The 24,356-nt window shown below is 54.2% G+C and overlaps 1 protein-coding gene across 10 annotated transcripts in view; it reads left to right on the forward strand.

The window, feature by feature from the left end:
- AHDC1 (AT-hook DNA binding motif containing 1) overlaps positions 1–10,801 on the forward strand; it is a 71,101-nt gene extending 60,300 nt beyond the window's left edge. For all 10 annotated transcript variants that reach the window (XM_033227576.1, XM_033227577.1, XM_033227579.1 and 7 more), the window contains one exon: positions 10,144–10,801. The gene's annotated coding sequence lies outside the window, so the exon portion shown is untranslated. The remainder of the gene's footprint in view (positions 1–10,143) is intronic.
- The last annotated feature ends 13,555 nt before the right edge of the window (positions 10,802–24,356 follow it).

The raw sequence follows: 24,356 nt of genomic DNA on the forward strand, positions 1-24,356 counted from the left end.
AGTAAAGCTAAGTGAGGGGATGAGGCAGGCAAGTCCAGATCACGTGGGGCATTGGAAGGCGTCTGAACTTCATTCCCAGACACACTGGGATCCACGGAAGAGTTCCCTGCCGGAATTCCCCAGGCCACCATGGAGCAGGGCTAGTGTTGAAGCAGGGAGACCAACTGCAGAAGTCCACACACGCAGTGATGGTGGCCCAGACCAGGGTGGTGGGAGGGCTGCCCCCTTTCTCTAAGATGGCACACAGGCTCTAGGGCAACCCCCCAGTGCCAGGGGATGATCAAAATCACGGGAATGAGAAAGAGTTGGAGATACAGAGAAAGAGAGTGGTAAGGAAAAAGAGTTCATACAGGGAGTTGCCACTCTCAACAGAGGGCTTAAGCAGAGAGGACAAGGACACACTCATTCACCAATAACAGGGAGCGGTTTTGACGCCAGGCCCTGGAGAAGCAGTAATTGAGCTTAGTTTCCCAGCTTGAGCCCCTATGTGTCCATCCAGTGCTGGGTACTGGGGAGACAAAGCAGACATGGCCCCTGTCCTCCAGTTCAGCCTCCACCCCAGGAAACTAAAACAAGTACACAAAGAACCTGAAAACACCTGGTAGAGAGTGGCAGGTGCCCAGAGGCAGTGAGAAACAAAGGTTTGCACTGGGCAGCTGGGTGTTGTAGTCAGAAGTCAGCCCTCTGCTCCCTTGATGAGAAAAGGGGCATTTGTGCTGGGCTGTTTATGTAACGCTGCCTCACTGACCCTTCACAGCAGACTATGAGGTGGGATGTGTCACCTCACCACAACCCCCTGCCTCCCGCCCTATCCCACATTAGAGAGAGTTGAGGGAATGGGTGCAGCTCTGAACCTTGCCCAGGGGATCCATTAGCAAATAGTGGAGCCAAGATTAGAACCCAGTACTGTCCCTCCTGAGCCTGGGTACTCTGCCATATGGCTGCCTCTCATCTCCCCATGCCTGATTCCCCATCTGCAAAAGGACAGATTGGATTGAACAATCCCTACAACTTTTTTATTTATTTGTTTGTTTTTTTGAGATGGAGTCTCGCTGTGTCACTCAGGCTGGAGTGCAGTGGCACGATCTCAGCTCACTGCAACCTCTGCCTCCTGGGTTCAAGCGATCCTCCTGCCTCAGCCTCCTGTAGCTGGGATTATGGGGGTGCGCCCCGCGCCCAGCTGATTTGTTTGTATTTTTAGTAGAGACGGGGTTTCACCATGTTGGTCAGGCTGGTCTCGAACTCCTGACCTCGTGATCCACCTGCCTCAGCCTCCCAAAGTGCTGGGATTATAGGTATGAGCCATCGCGCCCGGCCCAATCCCCGCAGCTCTTGCTGGGTCTGATATCTTAAATGGATTTTGAGGTTCTGTGGAAGAAGCTGCACTTGAGCTCCACCTTGAAGAATAGGCAGGGTTTGGACACATGGAGACTGTGAGAAGGGCATTCTGGGCAGAGGGAGCTGTGGGCAAAGGCAGGTCACATCCCAATGTGAATTAGAAGATAAAAGCTCCGAGGAGACAGAATGGGGAATGTGGGGCCCGACTGATCTGAGAGCTGTGGCTGATGGGACAGGGAACAGAACGGGTCAAGCAAGGAGGGGGCCTTGGGCCTGTGCAGACATCTTCTCCAGGCCTCTAGATGGAAAGTAGAGCCAGACAGACTGGCTCCACGTTGGGCCCTGTGGGCTAAAGATCGACCCTGTCAGACACTGGGGACAGGGGTGGGAGGGTACGCAGGGCCCTCCAAGGTGTTCAGGAATCTGGAGTCCCTCTCCCCTCCCTACTCCCTCTCAGGCCTGACCTGAGGCCAAGAGAAATGTCACAGGTCCTCCAAGGTTACTCCGGCTGGGGCCTGACTGGAGCAGGAAGCAGTTTCCAAGGCCACCATCCAGCCGGGGTCAGCAGGCATGCCCGGGCCTGGGCCAGGCCCCAGCTGCTCTGGGCTTTGTCTCTTCGTGTCTTGAAACCTCGAGAGGTCACTTGATCTTGCCTGTGACTCTGAGCAAGAGGCCTTACGTCAGGGCCCAGCCAGTTCTGCCCTGACTCTTCTGGGCACAAGTTCTTCCCCACACTCTCTGAGGCCATCCTCCCTCTGATCCTATCTCTTGCCACTCCTGCAGCCATGTTTAGGCCAGGCCTTGTTCTGAGCCCTCATTTCCTGAAAATGTAATCTCTCCACAACCATACCGACTCACCCTCCTTCTTTCTTATCTTCCCACGTCCCAGAGCAGGGCCACGGAACTGGAGGGTGGTGGCTGGGAGCCTGCCTGTGGACACAGATAGGCCTCTATGCACAACCCAGTTCCATCCCTCACCAGCCAGGTGACCTGGTGAGTCATGTCACCTGATGAGTCACGTCACCTCTCTGCGTCTCTTATGAGAATTAAACGAGATTATGCGTGAAACCCTTGGCCAGGTCCCCGGTACACAGTGAGCACGTAGTCAGTGGCTGGTGATGGGTAGGTAAATACCCCGCAGAGGCTGAACTCTGAGGCCTCTGACCAGCCTGTGTGAGTCACACACCTCCAACCCTCGCCTCTTTTACCTTCGCGCAGGACCACAAAGCCGGCCCTCCCTCGCCTGTGCCCCTCCTAGGAAGGAGCTTGTATTCTAGTGTGGATTTGGGGCCTTGGGGGAGGCTTTGTGATAGCACCTAGTTCTTTGCTTTAGCAATTGGGCCGAGTCCTCCCTGGGGAACCCAAGGACAAAATGACCTGGCTCAGCTAGAAACCCTGTCATCACAGTTATGCACACCAATCCTCTCCCCCACTGCAAATATGAAAAATATTTTCTCGTGACTGTAATATGTCATGATTTTTCCCCTGGCAGTTGTGCCATCTTTGTCAGCATAACCTTTGCTGCCATAGTGCACTGCGTTTGTGCTGGAAGGCTGGGGGAAGTAGATGAACTCTGTGTTCACACGCACGAGCTAGTGACCTGCTTGGGGCCAGGCATTGTGTCCAGTTCTTAGGGTATCACTGAGCAAGACAGGCAGTGCCCTGCCCCCACAGGGCTTGCAGCCTTTTACAGGTGTTTGTTTAAAACCTCCTTGCCGTGCACAGTGGCTCACACCTGTAATCCCAGCACTTTGGGAAGCCAAGGCGGGAGGATCACCTGAGGTGGGGAGTTCGAGACCAGCCTGGCCAACGTGGTGAAACCCCGTCTCTACTAAAAATACGAAAATTAGCCGGGCATGGTGGCAGGTGCCTGTAGTGCCAGCTACTCAGGAGGCTGAGGCAGGAGAACTGCTTGAGCCCGGGAGGCGGAGGTTGCAGTGATCCAAGATCGCACCACTGCACTCCAGCCTGGATGACAAGAGCAAAAACTCCGTCTCAAAAAAAAAAAAAAAAACAAGGCCGGGCGCGGTGGCTCAAGCCTGTAATCCCAGCACTTTGGGAGGCCGAGGCGGGCGGATCAGGATCACAAGGTCAGGAGATCGAGACCATCCTGGCTAACACGGTGAAACCCCGTCTCTACTAAAAAATACAAAAAACTAGCCGGGCGAGGTGGCGGGCGCCTGTAGTCCCAGCTACTCGGGAGGCTGAGGCAGGAGAATGGCGTGAACCCGGGAGGCGGAGCTTGCAGTGAGCTGAGATCTGGCCACTGCACTCCAGCTTGGGCGACAGAGTGAGACTCTGTGTCAAAAAAAAAAAAAAAAAAACCTCCACATGGGCTGGGCACAGTGGCTGACGCCTGTAATCCAGCACTTTTGGAGGCTGAGGCGGGCAGATCACTTGAAGCCAGGAGTTCGAGACCAGCCTGGCCAACATGGTCAAACCCCATCTCTACTAAAAACACAAAAGTTAGCCAGGTGTGGTGGTGTGTGCCTGTAATCCCAGCTACGTGGGAGGCTGAGGCAGGAAAATTGCTTGAACCTGGGAGCCAGAGGTTGCAGTGAACCACAATCACACCACTGTACTCCAGTCTGGGCAACAGAGCAAGACTCTGTCTCAAAAAAAATAAGAATTAAAAAAAAAATCCTCCACATGAGCATCATTCTGTAGAGCAGGGCCTGGGACACTCCCACGAGAAGGATCAGGGACCACCCTCTAAAACCACTGTGAGCAGGGCAGGCAGCAGGAGATTCCTGGAGGCAGGGAATGGGTCTTGACAAATTGGAGACTTCAGAGGCTTTAGTTCTAGCTCAGCCACCTGGGTTTCTGGCCCAACTCCCTCCCTGCTCCAGGCATGTACCCCACCCCCAGCCCCCAGTTCATTCTCCCCATTATGGCCACCAAAGTGCTTGGTATTTTTTTTTTTTTTTTTTTTTTAGCATTTTTAGATGCACAGTGTCTGGAGTCCCTAAAATATTTATTGGATGAATTGATTAAAACACATCTGCTCCTGTGACTCCATTGCTCTACACCTTCTGATTGCATCCTTCCCTCTCCAGCCTCCTTCCTTGCCTACAGAATAAAGGCCCAGCTTCCCAGTATGGTATTCAAGGTATTCCAGGCTTCCATCCTGGCATCCAACCTTTTTTCCAGCCCCGATCTTCCTCAGACACACCCTCCCTTAACAGCCAGGAGCATGTGTGGAAACAGGAGGGAGCTCTGGGAGGGCTGGCTCCCAAAGGTGCCCTGTGCTGCTGCTGTTCCTGGCCTGGGTGGCCCTTTCCTACCCCATCTCCCACCTGTCAGTTCCTATCTTTCACTCAGACATCACTTCCTCCAAGAAGCATTCCAGAGTCCTTCTCAGGCCCAATTAATCTCTCACCCTTTCTGCATCCGTGACAGCCCTTCCTGGGAATGCCCTCCTTGCCACGCCATCAACTCCTTTAGGGCGATTACTCATCTCTGGGCACCGTTCTCCCCTCCCCCACCCAGTGTCTCATCATGCCTGGGACATTTCAGGGTTTTTTTTGTTTTTTTTTAAACTTGAGTTGAAGAAAAGCATGTAGAATAGGGAGAATTCTAAGAGGAAAGGTTAAGCCCTAGGGAACAGGATGGGACAATTTCACCCTGTCGTCAGAAAGTGCTCCTAATAGAAGGGCAGGGACGGGGTGTGTAAATAAACCAGTTCAAATTTTCAGGGCTCACTGGGCCTATGGATGTCTCCAAGCACAATCCCTCCGGTTTACAGAGAGGGAAAGGTCCTCGCCTGAGGACTCAGAGCCACCTGGTCATTGAAGCACGGAAGGTAGAGCCAGGAAGGGCCCCTGGGGATTGCCTGGTTCCATGGTTCTTGCTCTTTCCTCAGCCTCCACTTCAGTTGCGTGTCCGACACAAACCTGTCAGGAACACCTGTCTTTACCTATGGCATCTCCAGCCACAGGGTAGAGGGGGAGAGAGAGAGAAAGAGAGAGATGGAGGAGGTGAAGCTAGCCTCCTCCCAGGACAGGGAAGGAATGTGAGGCTCTGAGAGCTAGTAGAGACACAGGGTCACACAAGGCTGGGGAACCCCATTTGGTCCTACTGCCCCACAGCTGCAGGGACAGGGAAAGAACCTTAAGGAGGGAATGGCTGGCAGAGCTAGAGTTTAAGGAGCACCTCTGGTCAGTAGTGGACACACATTTGAAAAAATTCTCAGGCCGGGAGCAGTGACTCACGCCTATAATCCCAGCACTTTGGGAGGCCCAGGTGGGTGGATCACGAGGTCAGGAGTTCGAGACCAGCCTGACCAACATGGTAAAACCCTGTCTCTACTAAAACTACAAAAATTAGCTGGGCGTGGTGGCGCGCACCTGTAATCCCAGCCTCATCGATAATTCAGTGAATTCCAGGTCCACCTCTCTAACGGTACTTCTGCATACCAGTTGTGGGCTAAGCCCCCAGGAAGCAGTATCCTCTCCACATGGAGGTGACTCAGAGGCCTGGCTGCCTAAAAATGTTACAGGGATGGATCAGGCTTTGAGCCTCTATGGTTTGCCTCTGACTCTTTGGCTTTGGGGCACCATCCCAGTGCCTGAAGATCTCTCCCATCACCTGTTCAACTCCCTTATTTTATAGAATAGAAACTCAGGCTGCCACAGTGGCTCACACCTGTAATCCCAGCACTTTGGGAGGCCAAGGCAGGTGGATTGCTTGAATTCAGGAGTTTGAGTCTAGCCTGCACAACATAAGGAAACCTTGTCTCTATGAAAAATAAAATAAAATGATTAGTCATGTGTGGTGATGTGTGCCTGTAGTCCCAGCTACACAAGAGGTTGAGATGGGAGGATCGCTTGGGCCTGGGAGGTGGAGGTAGCAGTGAGCCATGATTGTGCCACTGCACCCTAGCTTGGGTGATAGAGTGAGAACCTGTCTCAAAAAAAAAAAAAAAAAAAAAAACTGAAGCCAGAGAGGGAAGGGACTTACTCTGGGTCACACAGGAAATCAGTCTCTCAAATTCACATGGACTTTTTTTTTTTTTTTTTTTTGAGACAGTCTTGCTCTGTCACCCAGACTGGAGTGGAGTGGTGCGCTCTCAGCTCACTGTAACCTCCACCTCCCGGGTTCAAGCAATTCTCATGCCTTGGCCTCCCAAGTAGCTGGCATTACAGGGTGTGTGCCGCCACACCTGGCTAGTTTTGTGTGTGTGTGTGTTGTTGTTTTGTTTTGTTTTTGTTTTGTTTTTTTTTGACAGGGAGTCTCGCTCTGTCACCCAAGCTGGAGTGCACTGGCGTGATCTCGGCTCACTGAAACCTCTGCCTCCCGGGTTCACGCCATTCTCCTGCCTCAGCCTCCTGAGTAGCTGGGACTACAGGCACCCGCTACCGCGCCCGGCTAATTTTTTGTATTTGTAGTAGAGATGGGGTTTCACCGTGTTAGCCAGGATGGTCTTGATCTCCTGACCTCGTGATCCGCCCACCTCAGCCTCCCAAAATGCTGGGATTACAGGTGTGAGCCACCGCGCCCAGCCCAGTTTTTGTATTTTTTTTGTAGAGATGGGGTTTCACTATGTTGGCCAGACTGGTCTCGAACTCCTGACCTCAAGAGATCCACCCACCTCGGCCTCCCAAAGTGCTGGGATTACAGGCGTTAACCACCCTGCCCGGCCTCATGCACTCTTTTTGCCTTCTGCTCTACTGCCTTGTTTGACATTGGACCCTTTCAAGAGAGTAGAGACCAGAGAGTAGAGGTTAGACCTTAACTCATGTCCTGGCAGCCAGTGGGCATGAATACATGTTTGCTGGTTGCTTAAATAAAAGCACAAATATAGATTCCTTTTTGGAGGAGAGCAGCCCTCTCTGGACAACCTGATTTATATGTGCTCTGCAGCACTTTGAATCTCTGCTCAGCTGTCCCTCAGTGCTGCCAGTGCCCCCCCGACAGGCAGAGACCACTTAATGCCCTGGCACCTCAGATGGTGAAACCACTGGAGCGTGAGGACTCAGAGGAATGTGACTCTGCAGTTGTGTGTCACGGAGGCACTAGAAGGTGAAGTCTGCGTAGCAGTGGTTGGTGTGCTGGGGGCTGGTGCGTGCTAGTGCTGGGTGTGCAGCAGTACCACATACAGGTTGCTGCCCTGGAGGAGCCAGGTCAGGATGACAAGGGTACTGTAGCTATGGTAACAGGGTGGTATAAGGAGGTGTTCTGAAGGTGTGCAAGGCCCAAGCTGGACCTTGGCATGCTGACCAGACTCAGGTCAGTCCCCGCTCTGTCATTCAGTCAGCGCATGTCTCGGCCCCAGCATGTGCTGGGCAGTGTTCAGTAGTGGTTGAAGAGCCACAGTCTCTCCTGCCACAACCAGGTTAGCTGCCTCCCCAGGACCTTCCGTGGCACAGCCACCATTTCCCTGCATGGTAATTACCTGGTTTGGGGTCTGCTTTGCTTTCCCCTCTATCTGCGAGCCTCTCAAGGACAGGAACCAGATCGGTCTTGGTCTCTGCTTTGTCCCCAGTGCCTAGCACTGGGCTGCGTGTTAGTGTCTGGTCCTGCTTTGTGGAGAGCTGAACCTGGTGAGGTCAGAGTTCCACACAGCCACAGAGTTCTCCTCCCACCTCCATGAGAACCCTGGGGCTTTTGGGCTTTGATTCCCCCCTCCCCCACTCCCTCCCATCCTGAAGATTCTGCCAAAGTCTCTGGCTGGCCAAGTCCTGAAAGCTGGGGAGGGTAGTGGGAGGAGGAAGGTGAGACGCGATGGGCGGCTTAGCAGAGGGTGAGAAAGCCTCCTGCTGCCTGGCCGCAGGCACCGCGGGAATGGTTCTGGCAGGAGCCGCCTGCTGGGCTGAGATCACCATGGAGACCTGGCTTAGAGAGGGTCACTGGCAGTGGCTAAGGGCCGGGGGTGGGGGTGGGGGTGCAGGGATTTATGCAGAGGCTCCCAGCCTGCCCCAGGGCCCTTGGAGGGAGCAGAGGAGGCTGGCATTGGACAATATCAGTTTGCCAGTGGTTTGGAGCAGCCCATCCTGAAGTCCCCTTCCCTTGTCACCCAACACCCCAACAGAGGTTCTTTAGCTTGGCAACTGTTCTTCAACCGCGATAGAGCTGTCCTCTGGATAGATGCCCCCAGCCCTCTGGCTCAAGCAGTTACCCCAGATAAAATCCTTCTGCTCCCTAATAGACACCCCTCTTGTCTCTGCAGCCTGTTTACCGCCTGACTGTGGAGAGCTTGCATTCATCCCAACAGCAGCCCCTGCCCCAAGAGCTGCTTTTCTACCTATCACCCCATTGCAGCACAGCTGTCACCCTCCCAGGCACACCGCTTGCCCCTACGGCTAGTATTACATCCTCCTGTAACTGCAGGCGACCTGACAGCTTAACAAAGATGCAGCTCTTCTCCTCTCCCATGCCTCTGCCTGCCACCTGGTCTGATCCACCAGAATGGGGTGCTGCCCTGCCTCTGCAGGAGCCCACCTGGTTCCCCTGGACCTTGGGGTAGTCCTGGCAAGTCCAGCCTCAGGACAAAAGTCGTCCCTGGGGCTGACTGCCCAGCAGACAGCAGCCGAGGCTGAGCAGAATTTAAATGTGGTTCTGGTAGAAAGGGAAGCCAAGAAAGTACAAGGGAGGAAAGGCTTTCTGTCGCCGCCTGGTTCCTGCTGGTGTGGGGGAGGACTGATGGGCTCCTAAGGAACCTGAGGAGGCCGCTTCAGCATCCTCTCCTCGCCCCTTAATTCGGATGGAGATGGTTGCACACTGAGGGTGGGAGATGTGTGTCTCGGGGCTCTGAGAGGAGGACAGAAGTCTGAAAGGACCAGGCTAATGACTGGAGCTCTTAGGAAGTCCCGAGCCCAACCCTGTCCTTCAGGGGACCTTCTCACTCACCCTAGCAGAGCTGTGAATCCAGAGGGTCTAGCCAAGCTGGGGGTCTGGGTAGGGAAGTCAGATCCCCGGGGCCCCGCAAGCATAATGAGAACTGTCTGGGAAAAAGGGGTACTTCCAATCTCGAGTGTCTGGCGATGGGAGGAACTGGGAACTTGGGAGTGTCTGAGCTTCAGGAAGGCAGGGTTAAGCCAAACACAGATGGCATTGTGTTGGGCAGTTTCTGTTCCTTCACTGAGAAAGACTTCCTCCTCACCTCACCTCTCTAAGGAACAAAATGGCATTGGTAAGAAGAGGATTGGATTTAGAAGAAATAAAAGCAGTGGTTCACACCTGTGCTGTGTGCTGAGGCCCTGCCCTCCCCATGATGTCATTCCTCAGAACAGCCTAAGTTGGGGGAATTACTAAACTCATCATGATATGAGGAGGCAGGTTTGGAGAGCCCAACTGCCCCAGAAAAATAATAATGAATATTAATCAGTATAATTTATTATGCACTTAAGGACCAGGCTTCCTCTGCCCTATATCACTGAGTCCTCCCAACAAACCAGTGGGGTAGTTCAGTTATCTTCTTTTTACAGATGGGCAAACTGAGGCTCACAGAAGTCCAACAACATGCCCAAGGTCACAGCGCTATTAAAGGGTAGCACTGGTATTTGAACTCAGCTGTGTCTGATTCCAGAGCCCAAGCTCTTAACAAATTCCACTGCCTGGAACCCCAGCTCCTCAACCAGCACCTGCTTCACCCTGTGGTTTGGGGCTTGGACATGCATATTTTACAGATGGGTAAACTGGGCTCAGAGAAGGCAGGTCTGAGTTTTCAGGAGAAAGAACAATGGGTAGCTTTCCCGGACGAATCCTAGGAGGAGCTGGGTGAGGGTCTCCCTCTTCACTTCCCTGATCTCAGAGCAGTCGATGCCTGCCGCTCACTCCTGCCTCTTCTCTTGTGTTTCTTTGCAGCTTTCAGAAAACCAACGCCAAGATCCCTCCCAGCGTCCACATCGTCCTTTGGCAGGAGCGCCTGCCCCTCTGCCTCCCACCCTGCCCCCTACACCCCTTGCAGACCCATCTCCCTCCACCCCCCCGCCCATCTCCTCCACGCAGAAGCCGAAGGTGAGCCCTTTCTGCACAAAACCAGCAATTGTAAATACTTTTTAAAAATGTACAAAACTTAAAAACAAAACACAGTTTTAGAAAAAGACAAAAAAAAAAAGAGAGAGAGAGCGAGAGAGCGAGCGTGTGCAAGAGGTTGCGAGCGGGGCCCCGAGGTGTCCAGAGCCCCTGCAAGTATGCACTGAGAAATTTATCTACAGGTCGTTTGACAAAAATGAACAATATCCTATTTATTGTATATACTGTTTTATTATAAATCGTGGATTGTATATTGCATTCTGTAAACCTGCTGTGGTCCCGTGGTGTGCAAATTCGCATGGTGGGGGGGAGGGAGAAGAACCTCTTGCGGGAGCTTTTTTTTTTCTTTCTTATTTTTCACTCTTTTGGGTTTTCTCTTCTGTTGTTGTTGTTGTTGTTTTCTGTTGGCAGGACACACCCAAAGATCCAAGTTTGTATTAAAAAGAAATGAAAAAAAGCAAAAAAAAAAAAAAAAAAAAAAAAAAAACCAACCTTGTGTCTTGTGAAAGGGGGAGTGAGGGTGGAGGGCCATGGAAGGGACACCGCTGGGTTTTGTCACCAGCTACTGGTTCTCCAGAGGAGTTGAAATACCTGCACGTGTTCCCGGCCACTGAGTTCTCCCTTCTGCCTGAGATCTTGGTCACCCTTGGATCTAGGTTCCTCCCCGTTTCACTCCAGGCCCTGGGTCTCCCCTACCTCTGAGCTCCCCACTCTGCTACCAAGGACATCCTGGCCCTTGATCATGCATTCAGTCCCAGGTCCAGGGATTCTGCCTCTTGGACCTTCATTTTGTCCTAGGTCCTGGGTCTCCTCTGACTCTGAGACCCTATATTCTATCCAAGTCCAAGGTCTCCCCAAATCCTGGGTTTCCTCTCCCTGAGGAACCTCCATCATGGGCCAGAGTTTGGGGCTCTTGCTTCTGGATCCCCTTATTCCATCCAAGGTCCATGGTGTACTTTGGAGTCCCTTTGTGTGTCCTATATTCATGGCCTTTGGGCCTCACAGTTCTACTCTGGTTCAGGGACACCTCTCTTGGCGACACTCATTCCATCGTAAGTCCAGGAACCCTCGTGGGGCCTCCCTTTCCCACTAAGAATGGAGTACCCCCTGTCTGTGTATCTCCCATTTGCCCCGGGTCATCAGTCTTCTCTGCCTCCAGGCCCTTCATTTTACCCCAACATACCCATATCTGCTTATGCAGAACCTGGGATACAATCAGGCCATTCACCCCAGTGTTGCTCTGCCCTCCCCTTTCTGTCTACCCTGAACTCCAAATGTTTCGTCCCAGCTTTGGTAAACTGTGGAAAAAGAAAACTAACCGTGTGCCTGCGTCTGGTGGGCTGGAAGAGCTGAGCTGTTTCCTGATCCCTGACTTTGGGGACCTCTTGGGTGCCCTTGCCCAAATGGTGCCCACTTTGGCCTCCCTGGTCTTTGGGAAGCAGTTTTTCCCATAGACCCATTTTATGTTTGAGTTCTGCTGAGTGTGGCTTCATGTCCCTCCTCAGTGAAGCTCAGGGAGACATCAAGGGGTAGTACCACGGGGCCTGCCCTCCCTGACCCAGCCAGCTAGGCCCTGGCCTCAGGTGAGTCAGAGGAGCCCGTGGTCTGAGGAGGAAACACACCTGGGCACACCTGTCTGGAAGAAGAGGCAGGAGGACTCAGGCCACAGTCCCCTGAAACTGTAGCCTCTGTGCTGGATGTAAAAGGCTCATCCACCCACCAAGCCCCCTCCTTGCATCCCCCAGACTCAGAGATGAAGACATTACCCTACGCTTCCTGACTGCTGACGGGGAAGACAACACTACACTCAGCTAACGATGCAGTATGGAGCTGGAAGTGGGGGCAAGAAGCAGTGAGACTCCCTGAGAGTTAGGGAGGAGGGCTTCTCCCAGGAGAAAGTGTTTATGGAGCCAAGCCTAAGGTGCTGGGAGGGAGTTCCTGGAGGAGGAAGAGGATGTGCAAAGGCCCAGAGATTCGAAAGGCTAACAGGAGGCAAGAGCCACACGCAGTTAGCTCTGTTGGGCACACCCTGTGTTTAGGGAGGGGAGAGGGCTTTGGCAAGGTCACTCTGGGTAGGGTGGAGCCTGACTGGAGCGGGTAGGGAGCATCAGAGAAAGCAGTGGGTGAGGCTGAGATAGGCCAAGAGAAGCCTGTGTTCAGCCCCAAGAGTCACCTGCAGGGAGAAAATGCCTGTGTGCAGCAGCTGCTGAGGAAGCAGAAGAGACTTGGGGAGGCTCTCCAGGTGGGGCAGGCTGGGCCCAGTTGGCGTTAGGGGAACCAGAGTGGGGCCTGGTGAGTCCAGCTGAGGGCTCAGAGAGGTGGTGGCCCAGAGGAGGTTTCGGGGAGGGGAGGGGACAGTGGTGGATTGCACAGTGGAAGGGACTGGGGCTCAACATGAGATAGGAGAGGAACTTGAGAGGGAGAGGAAGGGCAGTGAAGGGTTGTGGGCCCCAGGGCTGTGGAACTGGGGCAGAGAGACGAGACCCAGGAAGGACATGGGAGTTTGACGAGGTGATTATGGCACAGTGAAGGAGCCCCTTAACTCAAGGGAAGATGAGAGTTCACTATGAAGAGAGGCGCATAGCAAGAGGGAAGCGATGGGAGGAAGGCTGGGTGAGAACAGGGGCTCCAGGAGATAGGAAGGGAGGGGCAGCAAGGGAATGGGCGCTCAGGGAAAGGAGAGGTTTCAGCCTAGGGTCTGCTGCTTAGGAAGGGGTGAGGCGGGCCATGGTGTACTTCGGAGACCAGACTCGGGAGATAGACCAGGGCCTCTGGGATGGAACGTTCTCTGTGCCCTTAGGCAAGGGCAGCAGACACCCTGCACAGTGTATGGTGCAGGTTTGGGGCACACTCTGTTTTGATCTGTTCTTTTCAGAGGTCAGGGCCCTACCGCCACCACGGTGCCACACCTGATGCCAGAATGCATCAAGGCAATGTGGTTCTCAGATACGTGGGTTTCACCATCATTTATTAAACACTTCCCTGAGGTGTTTATTCTTCGAACAATCCTTGAGGTAGAGAAAGATGCTCACTTGGTTTACAGATGAGAAGACAGGTTCCCAGACACAGAGTAAGGGCCTGGTCCAAAGCTCACATGGAAAGTGGCAGAAGTAGGTTGGCCTAGGCTTTAAGCCCTTCCTTTATTTTTCCCCCCTTTTTGTATTTTTCTTTTATTTTTGCTTTTTAGAGATGGCATCTTGCCATGTTTCCCAGGCTGGTCTCAAACCCCTGACCTCAAGCAATTCTCCCAGCTTGGCCTCCCAAAGTGCTGGGATTACAGGTGTGAGCCACCATGCCCAACCTTTTTTTTTCTTCTTTAAATTTTTTTTCCCTTTTTTTTTTCTTCTTTTTTTTTTTTTTTTTTTTTTTTTCTGAGACGGAGTCTTGCTCTGTTGCCCAGGCTAGAGTGCAGTGGAGAAATCTTGGCTCACTGCAACCTCCGCCTCACAGGTTGAAGCAATTCTCCTGCCTCAGCCTCCCAAGTAGCTGGGATTACAGGTGTCCGCCACCACGTCCAGCTAATTTTTGTGTTTTTAGTAGAGACAGAGTTTCACCATGCTGGCCAGGCTGGTCTTGAACTCCTTGTGATCCGCCCGCCTCGGCCTCCCAAAGTGCTGGGATTACAGGCGTGAGCCACTGCACCTGGCCTCCCTTGCTTTTCACAGTTTTGTAGGGAGGGGGTGGAATCTGCTTATAAAATCCAAAAATCCATTCTATAATTTAAAATTTTTAATAATAGATATATGGCATTTATATATGCCAGCTGTTCCAAACACTTTGTATATATATTAATGTGTTCGGTCTCCACCAGAATCCTATGAGGCTTCTTTGTAATGATTATTATCCCCATTTTACAGACAGGAGACTCAAGTGCAGAGAGAATTTATGAAGACCACTCAGTGAGTACGTTCAAACCAGCATTACTAAGTGGTGACACCAGAGTACAGACCAAGCAGTCTGGCTCAGAAGTCTGTGCTTCACTGTACAGTTAAAAGTGAAAATCCCTGGGCATAGTGGCACACGCTTGTGGTTCCAGCTCCTCGGGAGGCTGAGGCAGGAGAATCGCTTGACCCGGGAGGCACAGGTTGCAGTAAGCCAAGGTGGCGCCACTGTACTCCAGCCTGTGTGACAGATCCAGACTCCATCTCAAAAAAAAAAAAAAAGTGAAAATCCTCTCTACTCCCATCCCGGGCTATAACCCCTGTGTCAACACTTGTTAGTCTATTCGTGTACATAAGGGGTTCTAGATCCTAGAAAGGAATTGCCTGGAGAGCTTCAAAATGCCGATGCCCAAGTCTTACCCAAAAATATTCCAATTTTATGGGTCTGGGATGGGGCCTGGGCATGGGGATTTGTGAAGGCTTCTTGGGTGATTCCAATGCACAGCCAACTGGATAACCTCTAATTGAGCTGTTGAGCTGAGTGTCACACACACCTGTATTTAGTGTACTGTCCTAGGTGTGCATATGATGACTTCTTGTATGTACACTGTCGTATCCATTCGTGTTTTTCACTCTGAGTGGCTGTCAATTACTATGGGTTCTCTGAGAGACCTGGTGTGAACACATTCCTTCAAACATTTCCTAAGCACCTTTCAGGCACTGTCGAAGGCACTTAGGGAATCAACAGTGAGCAGGACAGTCAGGGGCCCTGCCTTTGAGTGTCTAGTCTGATGGAATTGACATATTTAGTCATGGGTGTTTGTTTGTTTGTTTGTTTGAGACGGAGTGTCGCTCTGTCGCCCAGGCTGGAGTGCAGCGGCGCGATCTCGGCTCACTGCAAGCTCCGCCTCCCTGCAAGCTCCGCCTCCCGGGTTTACGCCATTCTCCTGCCTCAGGCTCCCGAGTAGCTGGGACTACAGGTGCCCGCCATCTCGCCCGGCTAGTTTTTTGTATTTTTTAGTAGAGACGGGGCTTCACCGTGTAGGCCAGGATGGTCTCGATCTCCTGACCTCGTGATTCACCCGTCTCGGCCTCCCAAAGTGCTGGGATTACAGGCTTGAGGGCCTAGTCATGAGTTTTTCCCTGTGAATGGCAGGGGTTCGAGCCCTTCGAGGGTTGCTGAGTGGGGGAAGGGGTGGACATCTGACCCACAGAGCTTAGGATGGGGAGAGACTTTCTGGTGGGGCTGTGTGTGCTGGGTCTTCTGGCCCTTTGTGGATGGGATTGAGAGAGGGAGGCCCAGGACATGTTTCTGGGCTTGAATGAGTGTGGCTGGCTGTGTAGCATGTGTGTAAAGGTGTGCATGATTTGGGCCTGTGAAAATGTGAACAGTGGTGGTGGGCAGAGGAGGTGTTTAATGAGGGTGGGCTGTGTACAAGGTAAGCACTAGCCCAGTGCGTCACACAGATGCGCACATGCATGTACACGTGTCCACACACACACAGCCAGCTGTGAGGAGGAGGCTGGCTTCCAGTCCCAGGGCCAGGAGAACTCTGCTTTGGGTATGTGGGGGAGGCACAGCTGGGGCTGGAAACTCTAGAGTGGGAGGGAGGGAGAGAGGAAGGGAGGCTGGAGAGCTGCATCCTTGATCTCTTCTGTTTCTGCAGTTCCGGACGCCGTGCTCTGGGTCTCTGTGTGCCTCTGAGTCTCCCTCTCTCTAATGTCCGGATCTTGGCATCTCTGTGCCTCTCTTCTCCGTCTTGGGCTTTGAGGCTGATCACGTGACTGGATCTCCACCTCTCCAGCCTACTTGGCTGTGTCTCCCTGCATGTCTCTGTCTCTGCCTCCATGTGTGCCTCTGCCTCTGCCTCCCTGTCCTTCCCTGTCCTTGCCAGGTTGGGGGAGGGGGGCCCAGTGCTCAGGGAGCAGGTGTCGGCTCACTCAGGCAGCAGGGAGTGAAGCCGAGGAGGGCAAAGAGCCAGCAGCCCCTGGACACACAGCCACACTCCAGGAGACGTGGGGCACTCACAGGAACACACAGTGACATGCGTGGAGAGAGGGGCTCCTGGGGGCACTTACAGGGACATACACGTGCAAAAGTCCACACACAGCCACACCCAAAACACTCATGGATGCCAGACACAGATATCCACGGGCCACACACACAGACACAAAGGCGCACACACAGGTACTCATTCAGACACACATGGACATCCAGAGTCGCAGACACACCCAGGGCGTTCCTCCTAGGGAAAACCCAGAGCCATGGACGCGGACACGGACACACACACACCCCTCGGGCGCGTACAGACACATACAGAGGCACAGGTACGCTCGGTTAACAGTGGCAGTCACACTCAAGCACTCGGGGCTAAGGAGGCAGATGAGCACAGACAGGCACAGACCCTCCAGGACAATCGGAGACGGACATAAAGGCACGGCAGGCCCGCCGAGAGACCCACTGAGGGGCACACCCAGGCACGGGTAGAACGTCCTCGAGGACACACTCCTCCCTCGGGCCTCACTCCGGCGCACCTGGGGACACGCCCATGGGCGGCTGCACGAGCGTCAGGACGCCCCAGCGCACCTGGCGCCCCCGGCGCCCCCCTAGGCGCCCGGGCGGAGTGTGCGTGCGTGCCCGCGCGCGCCGCCACCTGTGGGAGGAGAGGTGCGCGCTGCGCCCGGGGCTGCCCGGCTAGCGCGGCGCGGGGGGAGCTGTTGCCATGGCGCGCGGAGCGCGGCCGCATACTAATGGGGCAGCCACGGGCGCTGCCCCCACAACTGCCCCCTTGCCGGCCGGGCTCGCTCCTCCAACTCCTTCCTCCGGCTCCAGCCAAGTCACCCCAGGGGTTGGCGGCCTCGGCCCACGCACCCTACTCGGAGGGCCTGATCCCCTTGCCGAAGGCCTGGGGGCCCTCGCCTCCCCTTTCCCGGCAGAGAAGTCCCAGGCCGGGCAAAGGGCGGCGCTGGGGCCGGCAAGGGCGAGGGCCGGGCGCTGCGGGGGCTGCCTGGCCTGGGCTCAGGCATCAAGCGGGCACGGCAGCTGGGAGCGCAGGTGCTGCCCTGGAAATGGGGTGGCTGTCCTGGAGGGGGCGGGACAGGGGAAATAAAGGGGCAATTTAACCCTTCCTTCCCCCAGGCTTGGCTGGGGAAGGGAGAGGCCTTGACCAAGCCCTGTGCCATCTGCCTCCAGCATCTCTCCAGTCCTGTTTGTGTTTGCTCTGAGGGTCCCCATCCCTCAGGACCTGCTCCTCATCACTCCAGGCTCTAAAGTGACTGGTGAAGTTAGGGGTGTGTGAAGTGCCCCAGGACTAGGTGGAGGGGGTGGTGGCACGTGAAGGGTTAACACCTCCTCATACCTTAATTCCAGTCCCGGAGCTACCCTGACCCCCTACCCCCTCAGTCCCGCTGTGTTAATTGGCGCGGAGGGGTGAGGCCTATCCTGGCGTGGGGGGAGCCAACAGAGGGTTTGCAGGTAGAGCCAGTGGGAGGGGGCCTAATGGAGGGGGGGAGCCAGGCGGTTGCCTAGCAACCCCACAGCTGTCTGTTGACCTAGAAGAAGCTGCGCCGTCTTGACACAGCTGGTGTTTACATGTAACCGAGGCTCTGGCTTAGCGCTTGCTTGGAGGAAAGCTGAGGTAGGGCCCTCATGGCAGCCTGGCCCTGGCCCCCGGCTGTCGTGGGCTCCCTGCCTGCCTGCCCTCTTTGCTTCAGCTCCCACCTGAAGTCCAACGGAGAAAGAGTGGGAGAGCAGATCTCAGGGCTGCAGGCTTTGGGGCTGGGGAAAGTTGCTGTACACACACACACGCACACACACAATGCCTAAGGCCTTCCACACAGAAATGGTGGGAGACTAGGAAAAGCAGAGGCAGATTCCAACCCACAGGGAAAACACCAACATACAGAGGGACACGTGGCCCTACAGACCTGCAAAATCAAACTGACCTAGGCACACAACACAGGCACGGAGGTGCCGTAGACATAATGACAACCAGGAAGACAGACATACGGACACACAGAAACCTGGTAATTGGAGCACTGACACACAGATACACCCACATACACCTCCATACACAGGACAGGCACTGACCATCGGACAGTGACACACGCTTGAACATACTGACACACAAACAGAAACCCCCCATGGTGACATCGGCAATTCCCGCATGAATGCAGAGTCCATCCCTGCTAGTGTCTGCAGGCCTGCACAATGAAAGGCAGAAACCCACATCCAGAGTCATCCATGTGCACACACAAGAACACAGAGAAGGCCGGGTGTGGTGGCTCATACCTGTAATCCCAGCACTTTGGGAGGCCAAGGCAGGCAGATCACCTGAGGTCAGGAGATCAAGACCATCCTGGCTAACGTGGTGAAACCCTGTCGCTACTAAAAATACAAAAAATTAGCTGGGTGTGGTGGCACACGCCTGTAGTCCCAACTCTCGGTAGGCTGAAGCAGGAGAATAACTTGAACCCGAGAGGTGGAGGTTGCAGTGAGCAGAGATTGTGCCACTGCACTCCAGCCTGGGCGACAGAGCAAGACTCTATCTAATAAAAAACAAAAAACAAAAAACAGAGAAACACACAACACATCCAACTTGTACTGACTGACCACAGTGCCCAAGGCAGGCAGTCGCTGACACCACTGATGCAGGCAGGAGCCCAACATGTGGAGAGACACAGGCTCCCAGAGGACCACGGGCCCTGACATGTCCCACCTGCACCCACATAAGTACCCATAGCACAAACACGTGCCAGCCTAGGGTGTGGTGTGGGCAGAGCTGAGACTCCTCCCTACCCACACTCTCTTCATCGCAGCAGATCTGCCCTGGGGTCAGAGGGCCCTAGTGGCCCCAGAACCAGAGCCCAGTGAAGCCCTTTCTGGCCTGGGCTGCATCCGTAACCCTCAGGCTTAGAAAGGAGACAGCACTAGTCTTTTCCCTGGGAGCCTCTGGTCTGAAGGAGACAGAGCTGAGTCCCCTGGAGTCCCTAGATGGGCAGAAGAGGCAAAGACCTGCCCCCTGGAGCTCCAGTCTGATGGGGGCCATATCTCCTTGCCAGGTAGACAGACACACAGACACACAAGCTCCTGGGGGGTTCTTGAGGGCTTCCTGAAAGAGGTGAGCCTGTAGCCTGGCTTTGGAGCCCAAGAGGAAAGGGGGAAGGGTGTGTACTGAGGAGGGCCTCCCTTCCTTCCCCTGTACCCCGCCCCCTCATCCAGCAGTTCCTCCTCCCCCTAGGGCCCAAGGGGCCGGCTGGGGCCCCACAGTCCCATCAGCCCGAGCAGTGAGCAGAAGGAGGAGAGCAGATATTTTTAGCTTCTCTGCCACTGACATTTCGCAGCAGGCGACCTGGGGTGAAGCTGAGTGAGTGCTGAAGGCTGGGAGAAGTCGACAGCGCCTTCCCAAACCCATGTACAAGCACACACAACTGTGCACGCACACAGTTGTGTGCAATGCTCACAGACGTGGCCCAGCTTCAGGTACACAGTCACACACCTAGACACACATGCACCTGTGCACACACTTGGTTCATAGGCCACTTATGCTAGGAACCTCACATATCCGGACACAAAAATGTATCCATTCACACATCCAGACACACACACACGATTCATACACATAACACACTTCCCACACCCTGCCAAGCATGCACACTCTTATTCATCATTCATTGGAGAAATACGTATCCAGTGCCTACTAAGTATTGGGCCCTATTCTGGACACTAGGAATACAGTTAGCAAAATAGATAAAAATTTCAGTCCTCATAGAGTTTACATTCTGACAGGGGAAGTTCGACAATAAACAAAAAATAAAGTATAGCCTTAAGAATCACAAATATAGGCCGGGCACGGTGGCTTGCACCTGTAATCCCAGCACTTTGGGAGGTCGCAGCGGACAGATCACTTGAGGCCAGTAGTTCGAGACCAGCCTGGGCAACATGGCAAAACCCCGTCTCTACTAAAAATACAAAAATTAGCCGGGCATGGTGGCACACACCGGTAATCCCAGCTCCTCAGGAGGCTGAGGCACAAGAATTGCTTGAACTCAGGAGGCAGAGGTTGCAGTGAGCCAGGATCCTGCCACTGCACTCCAGCCTGGGTGACAAGAGTAAAACTCCATCTCAAAAAGAACCACACATATAACCTAATCCCCCAAAATACACAACCACACATGTGAACAGCTTCCTAATATTCACTATTCCACAAATACACACGATTGCACATACAACCTACAGGCAAGACTCATACAGATAACTCCACACATATGCCTCAAGATAATTACAAACACGTGTACACATCTACACATATACGCAATTACACAGTTAACATATAAATACTTACGCAATTCAAACGCATGATACACATTCATCCAGACACACAACACACACAATTGTACAGAGCTATACAGTTCACCTGCCTACGTACACAGGATACAGCCTTCCCAAGAACATGTAAGGCAGGTTCACACAAATCTTTCCACACATACACAACCACTCCCCTGCCGGTCACAGACACACATTCCTGCAGTCCTTCCCCTCAGGGCTGAAGTCCCAGCTTGTTCATAGCTGTCCACACAGAGTCCTAGCATACTCACAACCTCACGCACACTCTCAACAACCCTGCTCCAAAGAGACTACACACCCTAAGTCAATGCATGCCCAGGTTCATGCCCGCTCAGTACCCGCAATCCCCTCCCTCCTTTTCCCATGAGGGCAGTTCGGTCACTGCATCCCACACCTGCACCCTGAATACTGCTCCCAGGACTCCAACCCAGCTGCCCCCAGGGTTTGGGGGTTGGGCTCAGACCCTGGAGGAGCCCTGAGATCCCCTTCCCAAGGCCCCAAGAGGCAGGACTCAGAGTCTCTGAGCTCAGAGCTCGCCCCTGTGCCCAGGCTGGAGGTGGAGGTAAAGGGGAGCCTAGGCTTCTCAGCTCTGCCGCCAGTGCCCTCCCCTTGCTCTTCTCTCTTCCTTCCTCTCGTCTCAAATTTCTTTCCTTCTGTTTCTCTGTCTCCCCATCCCACCCCTACCTCTCCAATAGCCCTTGACCAAAAACCAAGCCCTCTTCTCTTCCATATTCTGCCAGAGGGTGTTGAAGCCCTGTGACAAACAGATGGACTAACGGGCAGACAGACATATCACCTGGGCAACAACAGCAACACAAAAAAGAGGTCATTATATCCCGAAGACCTGGGAGGGAGAAAGAGCTAAATGGACCAAGGGAAAGATAGGACTAAGTGGCCCATGGGCCAACATGCACAGCTAGGAGAAGGAAGCCCGGGTTCCAGTCCTGGTTCTGCTGTGTGACCCTGGATCAGCTGCTGCTCCTCTCTGGGTCTCTTCTGCCTCTCTATAAACAGGGAGTTGCGGTAGGTGTTTTTCTGAGGCAACAGGACTCTCAAAGACACTGCAGCAGTTGTATAAACAGGGAGAGGGGCTGGGGACCTTGAGGGCCTGGTTAGGGCCATAAAAGTCCCTCCCCAGAGGCTCTCCACAGCCTCTTTCCCGCCCTAGGCCTGGGCTCCAGTCTGGATCGAAGCACCGGAGGCCAACAGCACCCCCCTGCCCCCAACATACATAAACACGTGTGCCCCTCCAAGACTCAGCCACTTCCTTTGCCCTCTCTGGACCTCAGTGTCCAGGGTTGTGCATTTAGGGGGCTCAGGTTTGGGCTCTGTGCCTATGAGCCAGTCTATGTGTGCACTGTCTGTCTGTCTGTCCGTCTGCCAGCAGCCTTCAGGCGCCAGGAGGGGAGGCAGCAGTGGAAGGTGGGGGCAGGGTAGGAGGTAGCGTTGACAAGTTCCAATGTCTGGCTTTCCCTCCTGGAAACCCCGAGCTGGGGCTGGCCCCCCCTTCCCTTCCTGTCTCTCTCGCTCAAGCACGTCCCTTCTAAGAGCCCCTCTCTGCAGACACCCCCAGTGGAACCAAGCCCAGATTTGCTGCCAAGAAGGCCGACATTTCTTAGACTTGCCACGTTAAAGGGGCCTGCACAGGCACGCACTCAAATCCCCCCCTCCATGTCCTCCGCCTGTGCACATTCAGGCGACCCGAAACACACAAAGACACGGTTGGACACAGCGGCCACCTGTGCACACAGGAGGTAGCACATGGAGCGCATCTGACCCCGGGCTCACAGACAAGTACAAACACAGCCATGGACTCCCTCCGCCCTCCTCCATTCAGCCTGCCACGGACCCAAGCACGCAGTTTCCAGCACACCGCGCTCACAGACACGCACAAACGCAGTCACACGCAGGGCCTTGCCACACAGAGAAACAAGTGCAAACCTGTAGCACAGCACCGTCACCATCACCACCACCACTGCCGCCACCGCCCTGTGTAAATGCAACCACAGAAACACAATGCCTGTGCTGCCTGTTCCCTGTACACACAGCCAAAGCATATACAGTCACACAGTGTTCCCCTGAGTCACTCTCAACAACCACACAGACAAAGTCTGTTGGGCACAGAAGCGCCCATACCTACCCTCTGGACATTTGGACTAGCCCACACCACCAGTACAGTGCCTTCCTGGGCACGAGACATGCACAAAATCCCAGCCACCTGCAGCGTTCCCTTCTGCACACACACTGTCCCTTGCACATACACAGACAAGCTCAAACCCACAGTTATGCTATTATCCTCTTGTACACCATAAAAATCACAGGGGCTTCCAACACACCCAGACGTGACATACACAAACTCAGGCACACGTACCGACTCTTTTGTGCATACAAATATTTATTGGCACTGACATGGTGCCCATCCGCTACCATATGCACACACTGCTAGATCCCACGTGTCTCTGTACACAGGCCCGAGTTCAAACTCAGGGCACACAGCTTTCCCTTGTGCTTACACAAACACACAGTGGCCCTGATGTCGGCACAAACTTACACACGTAGCATTATCACCTGTGCACACTGAGGCAAACACAGACTCACAAATCACCCCAACATGCTCTTCCACGCACACACATATGTGTGCATGCTCCCACGGACAGACCCAGCTAGCGGAACCTCACTCTCAGATACTGCAGCCCCCGGCCCCCAACCCCAGCTTCCTGCCTCCTTCCCTTGGCCAGTGAGGGTGGGGAAGGGTTGGAAGGCTGGGGGCTGGCTCAGCCCTTGTTCCCTCCCTCCACCGGCTGGCTCGCTCCCTCCCGTCTGGCAGAGTCAGCCAGCCAGCCCAGCCCCGGCTCCGGCAGCCCTGACTGCTCTGGGCAAACTCTCGGCGGGTTGGTCTCGGCTGATGCCGCATCAGCAGCAGCAGCAGCAGGGGCGAGAAGCCTGAGGGTGGATGCCAACGTGGCAGACGGCGGGCAGGGCGGCAGGAAGGAAGCTGGGCCCGTTCTGCGCCCACTCACTGGGGGAGACAAAACCAAGGGGGCTGGATGAGCAAGCGAGGCAGCTGGGCAGGGGACCTTGTGCACAGCCTGGCTCTTGGCCCACACTGGCCCCAGACTCACAGGGCGACCTTGGGGAACTTGCTCCCCCTCTATGGTTCTATTTGCTCCTTCAGTAAGTGAATAGTATGAACTGGACACTTCCTCCAGCTCCAAATCCTTGCGTCCAGTTCAGTGCTCTGTGGCCTCAGGCTAGTCCCTCCCCCTCTGGAATCTTAGCCTTTCAGCCCAATGATAAAAATTCTTTGCCTCTGTGTAGCTACCACTATTGACAAAAGGTTTTCAGTCTACAAAATTAGCACTATTTTAGAAATAAGAAAACTAAGGTTCAGAGAGGTCAAACAATCCACCCAAGGTTACCCAGCAAGAGAGTGACAGAGCTGGAACAAGACCTCAGGGCTTCTGCTTTAGTCTCCAAAATCAGTGCTGCCTCCCTTCTCTTCCAGCCATCCCATGCCCCAACTCACCCTTCAGGGTTGTCTGCCCACCCCACCTCCTAGCCCTGGGCCCCACTAGAGCCACCTGGCTCTGCCCTGGGGAGTCAGGGTGCAAAGGCCAGACAGGCCTCCCACCAGCATTCCAGCTGCCACTGGGAACACAGCTGTCAGCAGGGCCGGGAGAGCCAAAAGCCGCCTCCCCAGCAGGCCCGCATAATTGGTACATTGTCAGCTCAAAAACGGAACTGCTGTGGGATCTTGGGCTGTCCAGGCCTCAGTTTCTTTATCTGGCTGGCTGTCGTGGATCGGAGGAGATGAT

Source organism: Trachypithecus francoisi, unplaced genomic scaffold (assembly GCF_009764315.1).
Source record: "Trachypithecus francoisi isolate TF-2019V2 unplaced genomic scaffold, Tfra_2.0 Lachesis_group12, whole genome shotgun sequence".
Classification (NCBI taxonomy): Eukaryota; Metazoa; Chordata; class Mammalia; order Primates; family Cercopithecidae; genus Trachypithecus; species Trachypithecus francoisi.